Below are 11,195 nucleotides of genomic sequence, written 5' to 3' on the forward strand. Positions count from 1 at the left end.
AAGGCATGACTCTCTCGCCAAAACGGAATGATATATGACCTGACTCTTTCGTATAGTAAGCCTGATATTTAGTAGTCTCCAGCAGTAGCTTCTACAAGTAATTCATTGGTTCCCCCTCGAGTTGAATTCCCCGTTGGGAATAGTCCCGATTGGGACTCCGGAACGGGGTATTGTCACGGATCCACACCGACAGAACATCCCCCCCTGTGGGGGGAACCCCATCGGGAAGAATTCCCGGGGGTGGAATCTCCGGTTTTACAATCTAGTAACAAGTCGAGCGAGTAGAAGCCTTCGATACATCTAGACTCCGACGAGGACAAAACAAAGATTGATTGATTTGCTTATCCCAACCATTCAGTACTCTGGAGTAGGGATTCTCGAAGAAGCGACGCTAGACTCGGATCCTTAGAAGCATTAGATTGGCCAAGAGAAGGGAGGGTATGGAGTCTTCTATCCATTATTAGAGCTTAAAATAGGCATGATATTGAATCCTCTATCGGTTGATCGACTATATGGTTATAGTCCCGATTCGGCATACGGGTGTGGGAGAACTACCTCATTACTGAGAATCTCGAATGTGGATAATGTAAATCTTCAAAGATACTATCGGTTTCTACGATATATATTATGAGGAGGTACCTCCCCCTCCCCTGACGTAAGTGAAGTATTATCCCTATTGAAGGGAGGTACATCATCTAGACTATCTTCTATCCTACTGGAAATGGATGAATCTCCCCGGGTGGGATTTGAACCTACGACCAATCGGTTAACAGCCGACCGCTCTACCGCTGAGCTACCGAGGAAAGTGGCAGATGATTCAATCCCATATACTTCCAGAGACTCTTGTTCCTTGAGCCGCCCCTTGATCTGCAAGACGTTAACCACTCGAAGACCCAAAGCTTTCTTCGAGACTTCATGAACCTCGCGTACACCCTAACTCTCATTATAGGAAGAAGCAGTAATGATAGCAATCCCTTTTGCCTTCTCGGATAGAGCCTACGAATCGGGGGGGGGGCTGGTGTGGAAGATCTCGGTCATGGTTGATCTTGGTCGTGATTGATCGCCCCCCCCCCAACCCCAAGATGCATATCGATCGATCACCAATCACTAGTTTCTATTTCTCCTTTTCCGGAAAACATAGTAGAATAGTCACAGGATACTTATAGAGGTATAAGGAATATCTTGGAAAGGAGAAGAAAAAAACTCTTAGGAGACAAGAGAAACGAAGGCAGTTAGCAGTAGAATAATACCAATCATCAATCCGAATGAATAAGAAGATACTCTCCCGCCCATGGAACCCCACGATCCGTATCGATATCAATAATTGCAGGCGGGTGGAGGATCCATAAACTTGAATCCATAAATGGAATGAATGAGTCTACGGGGGGAAAGTATGGATAAGGGGTGAAAAATGAAGAAAAAAGGGGAAAGAGAACGTGAGGGGGAGGGGGGGGGAAGTGGGGGATAGTCGGGATGAAGAAAATGAATCGGAGCTTTGCGAAACGAAAGTAGCAGTTTATGGAAAGGGTGGAATTGGTAAGTCAACAACAAGTTGTAATATATCAATAGCTTTGGCGAGACGCGGAAAACGGGTATTGCAAATTGGATGTGATCCGAAACATGATAGTACTTTCACCCCCACGGGATTCTTGATACCTACCATTATAGACACTTTGCAATCGAAGGATTACCACTATGAAGATGTGTGGCCTGAGGATGTCATTTATAAGGGTTATGGCGGAGTGGATCGTGTTGAAGCAGGGGGACCACCTGCGGGAGCTGGTTGTGGGGGATACGTAGTGGGAGAAACGGTTAAATCATCGAAAGAATCGAATGCTTCTTATGAATATGATACTACTCTATTCGACGTTTTAGGGGACGTAGTCCGTGGAGGTTTTGCCGCTCCATCGAATCATGCGGATTATTGCATTATTATCACGGATAATGGATTCGATGCCCCTTTTGCAGCAAATCGTATTGCTGCGTCGGTTAGGGAGAAGGCACATACCCACCCATTGCGATTAGCAGGTTTGGTGGGGAATCGGACATCTAGGAGAGATCTCATTGATAAACATGTAGAAGCCTGCCCGATGCCTGTGCTGGAAGTGTTGCCTCTCATTGAGGACATTCGGGTCTCGAGGGTGAAGGGGAAAACATTGTTTGAAACGGCTGAATGTCAATCAGATCTCAATTATGTTTGTGATTTCCATCCCAATGTGGCGGATCAGATATTGTCTCGACCAGAAGGGGTTGTGCCAAGGGAAATTCCAGATAGAGAATTATTCAGTCTGCTCTCCGATTTCTATCTGAATCCCGATGGTGGGGGGCAGAGGAATGCCCAGCAAACTCAACAGGATATTCTGCTTGATTTTACGATGATTCGAAACCGAAACTGCAAATTTCTTGTATGTGTACCCTTTCTGAGGAAACCCTTTCACGAAGACTCCCGAAACTCTCACTTTTGAATGTGAAACCGGAAATTATCACACTTCTTGCCCCATTAGTTGTGTGGCTTGGTTATATCAAAAGATCGAAGACAGCTTTTCCCCAGTGGTAGGTACAAAGACTTGTGGTTATTTCTTACAGAACGCTCTTGGAGTTACGATCCTTGCGGAACCTCGTTATGCAATGGCAGAGTCGGAAGAGGGGGACGTCTCGGCCCAATTAAATGATCAAGGGGAATTGGAGAGAATTTGTATCCAAATAAAACGAGATAGAAACCCTAGTGTCATTATTTGGATTGGCACATGTACCACGGAAATAACAAAGACGGACCTAGAAGGCATAGCACCCAAGCTAGAAAACGAACTTGGAGTACCAATTGTAGTTGCGCGGGCCAATGGATCGGATTATGCTTTTACTCAGGGAGAGGATACTGTATCAGCTGCCACGACGCATCGGTGTCCGGAATTTGACATATCTAGACACGAACAGAAACAGGATTTAGTTGGGGGTGTTGACACTGCGACGACGGAAGCGGGGGGGGCTAATCCGGAGGGACGGAAATTAAAGAATCATGCTTCAGTTCTTTTTGGATCTCTAACTTCAACTGTAGCTTCTCAACCGAATCCGGAATCGAAACGTCAATCCATTCAGGTATCGGGGTGGTTACCCTCCCAGAGATATACTGAACTTCCATCATTAGGCAAGGGAGTGTATGTTTGCGGCGTGAATCCCTCTCTGAGCCGTACAGCGACGACTCTGATGCGGCGTCGTAAATGCCAGTTAATTGGAGCACCTTTTCCTATTGGTCCTGATGGGACGCGTGCTTGGATAGAAAAGATTTGTTCCGCCTTTAATATGGAACCTCAGGGTTTGAAGGAGAGGGAGGATGAGATATGGAAGAGTCTGAGAGACTATCTTGAGATAGCAGCTGGTAAATCTATATCTTTTACGGGAGATAATCTATCAGAAATTTCTATAGCAAGATTCCCAATTCGCTGCGGAATGGTTGTCTACGAAACAGGTATTCCCTACATGGATAAACGATATCAAGCTGCCGAGCCATCTTTCTCACGAGATACTTGCAAAGAGATGGGTACACTCATGCCACGGATCGTGGAAAAACCGGATAATTATAACCAGATACAGCGTATGCATGAATTAAAACCTGATTCAGCAATTACTGGAATGGCTCATGCCAATCCTTTAGAAGCAAGAGGTATTGATACAAAATGGTCTGTCGAGTTCACCTTTGCCCAAATCCATGGATCCACTAATGCGAGGGATGTGCTTGAACTTGTTACTCGTCCCCTACGGCGTAATAATAATCCGGGGCGTCTGGGTTGGAGTAACCTGTCGAAGCAGATGGTAACAAATCACTAAATTATAGAATTATTGGGTGACGGGAAGTGACCATTGAGGGAAATGCATAGAGACGTCTCCAAATTCTTAATCATGGGATTCTGTCTCCTCATGATTAAGAAATCCATCGACTCCTTTCCGAAGGAGTTGCTGTGCTAGCTACGGGAGTGGTACGGAGAGGTTGCCGGCACTCTACGGGAAAAAAAAAAAACTGAAAAATATGGGAAGGAAATAATTATGAACGTAGAAAGCGTTCAAATGTCGTTGTATCTACTGCAGGTTTCGCTGCTTACTCGGGTGAAGGTGGCAGGTCCACCTATAATATTCGGACTATATTATGGATTACTAACAACATTACCCGTTGGACCCTCCCAAATACTATCCATAAGAGCTTTTCTTTTGGGAGGGAATCTTAGTGGTACCGTCGCTTTGAGTGGTTTGATGATGGGATAGCTACTAATATTTCTGTCAATATTCTGTTCACCTCTATATGCATTGATAGTGAAACCACATGTTGTAACTGTCCCAATAGTACCATACATGTTATTTTACTGGTTCCGAACCAAGGATTTACCGGATTATCGAACTCTACGTCCGACCAATTCACTCAGTGACTTTCGAATCGGTAATATATTCTTGGATAGTTTCATTTTCCAGATTTTAAATCCAATTCTTTTACCAAGTCCCGTATTGGCGAGACCAATTCACCTATTTATTTTTCGATATAGCAACAACATAACATTTCTGATTAGTAGTTTCGTGGGTTGGTCACTCGGTCATATGTCATTCAGCTACTTGTCCAGATTACTTCTGGTTCGCGTAGAATATGATTCACCCATACTCTACCTGCTGATGAAACGCGTCATTTACAAAACTTTTAGTATTGTTGTTCTCATTAATGTACTGGTTTATTTGGGTAAGGCTCCAGTACCTCTCTTCACCAAGAATTTTGAAGACGAACTTGTCTTGCTCGATAACAATCTCCGGGAGTTGTCAGATTCGATGCTATGGATTTTCAAGTCGTGGCCCACGTCCTTGTTCGACCCATACAAACCAAATCGTCCTTTACGATATATAGAGAATAGCCGATTCGGCGGCGATAGCTTAGTGAAGAAGCAAGTATCAAATCACTTTTTCAGCAAATGTTTGACTAGTGGAAAACAGCGGTTGGCTCTCACGGCGTTACCCAGTTTGTCGATCTTTGGAGACCAGTTAGGAACCTCGTTAGAGGATTCGGATATGCCACTTCCAGCTCATCATCTGCATGAAGACTGGATTTTGAACCAATTCAGGAAAAACAAGGATTTGAATAATGAGTTAAAGGACCGAATTCGATTCCTAGACACCGAGCCTATCTTCTGGAAAGCGATGGAAAGAAGGACCGGATTGGCTGATAACGGAGGTGAATTACCTAAGATTTATGATCCATTTTTGAATAATTCATGTCGTGCTAGGATTCCAAACTCGGATTCATTCTGGATACTGTCTGATTCATTGGCATCGCAAGCGGTTGACAACAACGAGTATGCCAATGAATTGAATTCCGGTAATAAGATTCGGGATTGGGTGTCTATCAGGTATAAAGAGTTGAGAAGCAATGAGATTCCTCTTCCCCGGGAAGCATTACCTAAAAATGCTTTGCAAATATTTATTTTCATGTTCGAAACACCGGATGATGCCGTGATTGAAGATGTTGTGGGAGAAACAAACTATTCAGTTTCGAAGGGTGATTCCACCCCCGTAACTTGGGATCAAGTCTTCAAATTTTCTTCATCTCCGACAGAGTTAGCTTTATTCTTCACCTATCTCAGAGATGATTGTGGTGCCTTCGATTGGATCCGCTTGCTAGACGTACCTCTAATTGGTGGGGAAAGACTTGACTCTTCAAAACAAAAAATACGTTCGATCCTCGAGATTGAGGAACTGTCGGAGGAATTGGCCCGCAATACTCACTTAATATATGATAATAGGTTCGATGTCGCGGGTGGGTCAACTGATATTCGTAACAGAAAGTTAAAAAATTTAGCAATCAGCGTCGGGAAGACGCGGCTGAAAACACGCAGACTGGTCAAACGTTTTGCAAAAAGCTCTGATTTTCGTCGGAAACCTATAAAAGGCTCTATGCGCTCCAGAAGACGTAAGACACTGGTTTGGGAAGTATTTCAAGATAAGGCACATTCACCTCTCTTCTTTAGATTAATGGAACTACCCACTCCGTTTCGATTTCCTGCCGGAGAATTAACTGGTGTAGATTTTGAGGAATCGGCCGGTGACGCGAGGAGAGAAACTAGTACCCAACCCGAACAGGAACTAATATCTCTTTCATCCTCGAGAGAGGGGGAGCGAGCGAAATCCGACCGCCCAGCTATAGCAGCTAGGTTCGATGTGAGTTCCATCCACACGGGGCGGGGTTTATTATTGGTTATGCAATCGACTCTTCGGAAATATGTGAAACTGCCTGTATTGATAACACTCAAGAATTTCGGTCGTATTTTATTTTTTCAAGCTCCCGAATGGGATGAGGATTGGAGTGAGTGGCGCAAAGAATCCCACATCAAATGCACCTACGACGGCGAGGGATTCTCACACACTCGTTTACCCGGTCGTTGGTTGAAGGAGGGTCTTCAGATAAAGATTTTGTATCCTTTCCGGTTGAAGCCTTGGCGTACTCGCGGGAGGAGGCGCCCAACCATTTTGGAAAATGATATGAATCCCAGGTATCTCAAGACTCGGGAATCGGGGAGAAAAAATAGATTGAGGCGAGGAAAATCTCCATCTAGCTATTTAACAGCTTGGGGATTCCAAACAGATGTACCTTTTGGAACTATTAAGAAAGATCCCTCCTTCTGGAAACCTATCCGGAAGAAATTGATGAGAATTTTGAGACGTAGTCTCGCATTGCGGACTAGGCAAATGCGTCGTCTCTACTCCAAATTGGGTGTATCCGCAAGGTTTCCATTGGGGAAATTGAATTTCCTTCGTAAAATTGAAGGGATTTGGGAGAATTGGAGTGGAACCGATTTTGTTGGGGGAGATATTCCAAATGATACAGGGACCGGGTGGAAAGAGGGGCCGTCACACGGTGAACCAGGTACTGGTGGAATAGATGAAACATCAATTCCCATTGATAATAAATCCCGATACTTTGCGGGTACCGATGATGAACCAGTAAAAGATACCGTTGGTGGATCCAAATCCGAACCCGAATCAGACATGCATGCATTCAGAAATCTGTTAACCGAAGGGGTTGGCGGGGGTGGGCGTAGCACCAAATCACTCCGTTTTAGTAAACCGGGAATAGATGACAGACTAATTAATACAAATCTGACTAGTTCTTTGAGATTCCAAACGAAATTAGTCAATATTCAGGGAATTTATTTGAGATCCCGCATATCGGTCGCAGAATTGTTTGAGAAGTATCTTCTACTAGTAGCGGGATTATTTCGAAGAGTCAATAGAGCTTTTGCTCATTATCTCGACAATTTTGCTAGATTTCGGGTGCAACTGGTGAAAGTGACGAATCAAGTTGGTGGGGTTCATGGGGATGCAAACCACCCAATTCTAGCTATTTCCGGAATTAGGGAGGGAATACCGCGAGTTATCGATAATCAATCTATAGGATTACCGTCTCAGGCGCACATTCACGACATTCTGTGGCATGTAAGCATGAAAAACAACCTGGATTTGGATTCTTTGATGGAAATTGCGGAAGATAGCAAGGATGCGGGGTATCTCGATAACCGGAAGGGATGTAAGGATAATGAGAATCTGGATGATGCTTCGGAAGATTGGAATTATCCGCGCGGTGATCATGGTTGTTATCCGAAAGGGGGAGGGGAAACCCCAGAATTTTTTGATGGCGGTAAACATGACGGGGGAAAGAGCGATTCCGTGGGATGTCCCGATGACAGAACTGGCGGGATTGTACGTGGGTATGGTATCGATGAACATATTAATAATTTTGCTACGATGCGGGGACTTTCCAAACAACTTTGGGAATTGAATGCAAATGATTTGGGGAGTTTGTTAGGCTGTCCCGACAAGTACAACCTGTCATTGGAGTTATGGCAAAAAATTGCACCGAAGAGATGGAGATCGGACATCGAAAATTTATATGGATTCAGAAGCATCGGGGGAAGTTTTCTCGCCGAGCATGAATATGTATTTCGTGATAGACAAAACGATTATTCCATATATACTGAAACCCCTTTCCTCAGAGATCGAGTGAGAAATATCAATAAACGTCGTAAATACAGTTATTTGTTACATAGTTTTATTGATTCCTCACGAGATGTAGATATACAAAAATTTCCGGCGGGGTGGAATGCGGCGATAAGGGAAACTCGTTTAGGGAATCGTATCAGAGAACTTATTGCAGGGAAGGGAATTTCTCATCCACGAATACTTGATCCGGAACGTGAGTTGAATCCGAAATCCGATTTGGTGTTGTGGGTAATTCCGGATCCCGCGGAAGCAAAGGATGTATACGAAACAAGATCGAAATTTGTACCTGGGACTTCTATTTTGTGGGAGAGGGTTCCCGCTACCCCAAATGAAAGATTTCAGAGATTAGGCACGGATTACGGGTTACAGGAAGAAGAGATTGATTCGGATGAAATACTTCTAAGAGAGAGGGGGAGTCACTATTATATTTTTCAATGGAAATGGGAATCCGAAGCATTAGAAAGAGAATTATAAAGACTGAGGGATTTGATATCTCTCATCAACGTATTAGAAAATGAGCAGGATCTTACTTCCTTCTGTGTCAATATGGGTATAGATTGCGATTTGTTGAATCTTTTTCTCAACGAAGAGAAACGCGAGATTCTAGATGATTTGTTTGTTATTTCAGCCCATCGTTTACCGCGAATATTCGATGATTAGATTCTCATGTATAAAATGGTTAGTATCCCACTGAAATTTCGAAACAGATTCAAAAGAAGATTGAATAGAAATATATTTGGCGGGTGCATGCTGCGTTTGTCACTCATCAATGGGGAGAGGAATAGGAATCGCTCCTATCTCCATAACATCGAAGATCTCCTGCTTCCGAGACATCGTCGCAAATCGCGATTTCTCAGATCCCTATTGATTTTGAGCTCCGTGAAATCCGAAAGGGACCCTTTGGGCTACCCTTCTGGAGTGGAATGGATGAACAAGAGTGAAGAGTCTAGCGACCTGAGTGGGACTCAGAAAATCAAACGTTTCCTTTGGCCCAGTTATCGCTTAGAAGAATTAGCTTGTATGAACAGATTCCGCTTCGACACAAATAATGGAAGTCGATTTGCCACGCCCAGAATACGCATGTATCCCATTATTTGAGACGGGGGGGAGAATACGTAGATTCGACAATTTGCTCGACTAATATTACTAACATCTTGGTAATCTCAATCAAGTGTGTGATAGAAGGAGGGGCAGATACCTACCTTACTTATCAGATGCGGAGCTGTAACTACTCGTTGGTGGGAAACAAATTCCCACCGATAACCGAATCTATTGAGTGACGATTTCCCCGATTATAGGAGTATTCATCTCCCTCGCTCGGACCAATACTACCCGAATTAGTAGGCAAATCCTATACAATGAATTCGATAAACAATTATTATTACTACTATTACGGATAAGGCTATATCTACCAATTCGACGTTGATTTGTGAGAAAGGGGATACAGGGTCTGCTGAGTCTCAAATATGCTACTTGACCGATCAAGTCTCGAAACTCACTTCTCATTTGAAATCACATTCCAAGGATTACTCCTCTCAGAGGGGTTTGTGGAAATTATTGGGAAGACGCAAGCGTCTCTTAATTCATTCATCCAAAAAGGATCCGACTTTATACGATAACATAATAAGCAACTTGGGTATTCGGAGATTGAAGAGACGCCGATTCCAATTTATAGAAATCCAGTTCTACCGAAGCTAGGGTCTGCAAAAATTACCAGGAACATAATTCATGGGTATACCTCCTACGAAAGTGGATCCAGTTATAGTGAGTATGGGTCCCCACCACCCGTCGATGCACGGTGTCCTTCGACTTATTGTTACTCCAGACGGTGAAAATGTCGTTGGTTGTGAACCAATACTTGGCTATTTACATAGAGGGATGGAAAAAATTGCTGAAAACCGGACGATTCTGCAGTATCTTCCCCACGTGACGAGATGGGATTATTTAGCCACCATGTTTACCGAGGCAATAACAGTGAATGCGCCGGAGAAGTTGGCAAATATTCAAATACCGAGAAGAGCTAGTTACATACGAGTTATTATGCTCGAGCTAAGTCGAATAGCTCCCCACCCGTCATGGCTCGGACCTTTTCTGGCGGATGTCGGTGCACAAACCCCTTTTTTCTACACATTTCGAGAAAGGGAAATGATTTATGATTTACTTGAGTCTGCTACGGGTATGTGAATGACGCATAATTATTTCCGCGTCGGGGGAGTAGCGGTAGATTCACCATATGGGTGGCTAGATAAATGTTTGGATTCCTGCCACTATTGCCTCTCAAAAGTCGATGAATATGAACGACTTATCACAAATAATCCTATATTTCTGAAACGAGTGGAGGGGATAGGTGTCACTGGTAGGGAAGAAGCTATAGATCGGGGCTTATCCGGACCCATGTTGCGAGCCTCGGGGATTCAATGGGATCTTCGCAAGGTGGATCACTACGAATGTTATGACGAATCGGATTGGCGGATCCAATGGCAAACAGGAGGAGATTCATTGGCCCGTTATTTGGTACGAATCGGCGAGATGAGAGAATCCATAAGAATAATTCAACAGGCCTCGAGACTCCTTCCGGGAGGTCCATATGAAAATTTGGAATCTCGACGCCTTAGTCAGCAACGAAAGGAAATGGGATGGAATGATTTTGACTATCAATTTGTCGGTAAGAAATCCTCTCCCACTTTCAAATTACCTGAGCAGGAGCATTACGTAAGGGTGGAAGCTCCCAAAGGGGAATTAGGGATATTTCTGATTGGAGATGATAGTGTTTCTCCCCGGAGACGGAAGATTCGTCCGCCTGGCTTCATAAATCTGCAAATTCTCTCTCAATTGGTAGAAGGAATGAAACTAGCCGATATTACGACAATATTAGGTAGTATAGATATCATCATGGGGGAGGTTGATCGCCGAAACGGCAATTGGTACAAAAAATTTCGAGGAACGCGTGATTGACTTATTTCACAAATTGGGAGTTTCGAGAGATTCTTCCGAATTGATTTGGATTCTGATTTCCATTCCCACCCTTATCGTAGGAATTACAGTAGGAGTATTAGTTATCGTACGGCTCGAGTGAAAGGTATCTGCGGGGGTACAACAGCGTATCGGACCTGAATATGCAGGTCCTTTGGGAATTATCCAATCCCTGGCCGATGGAGTCAAGCTCA

Source organism: Dipteris shenzhenensis, unplaced genomic scaffold (genome assembly GCF_047967505.1).
Source record: "Dipteris shenzhenensis isolate YYH24624 ecotype China unplaced genomic scaffold, Dip_SZ_1.0 scaf0380, whole genome shotgun sequence".
NCBI lineage: Eukaryota > Viridiplantae > Streptophyta > Polypodiopsida > Gleicheniales > Dipteridaceae > Dipteris > Dipteris shenzhenensis.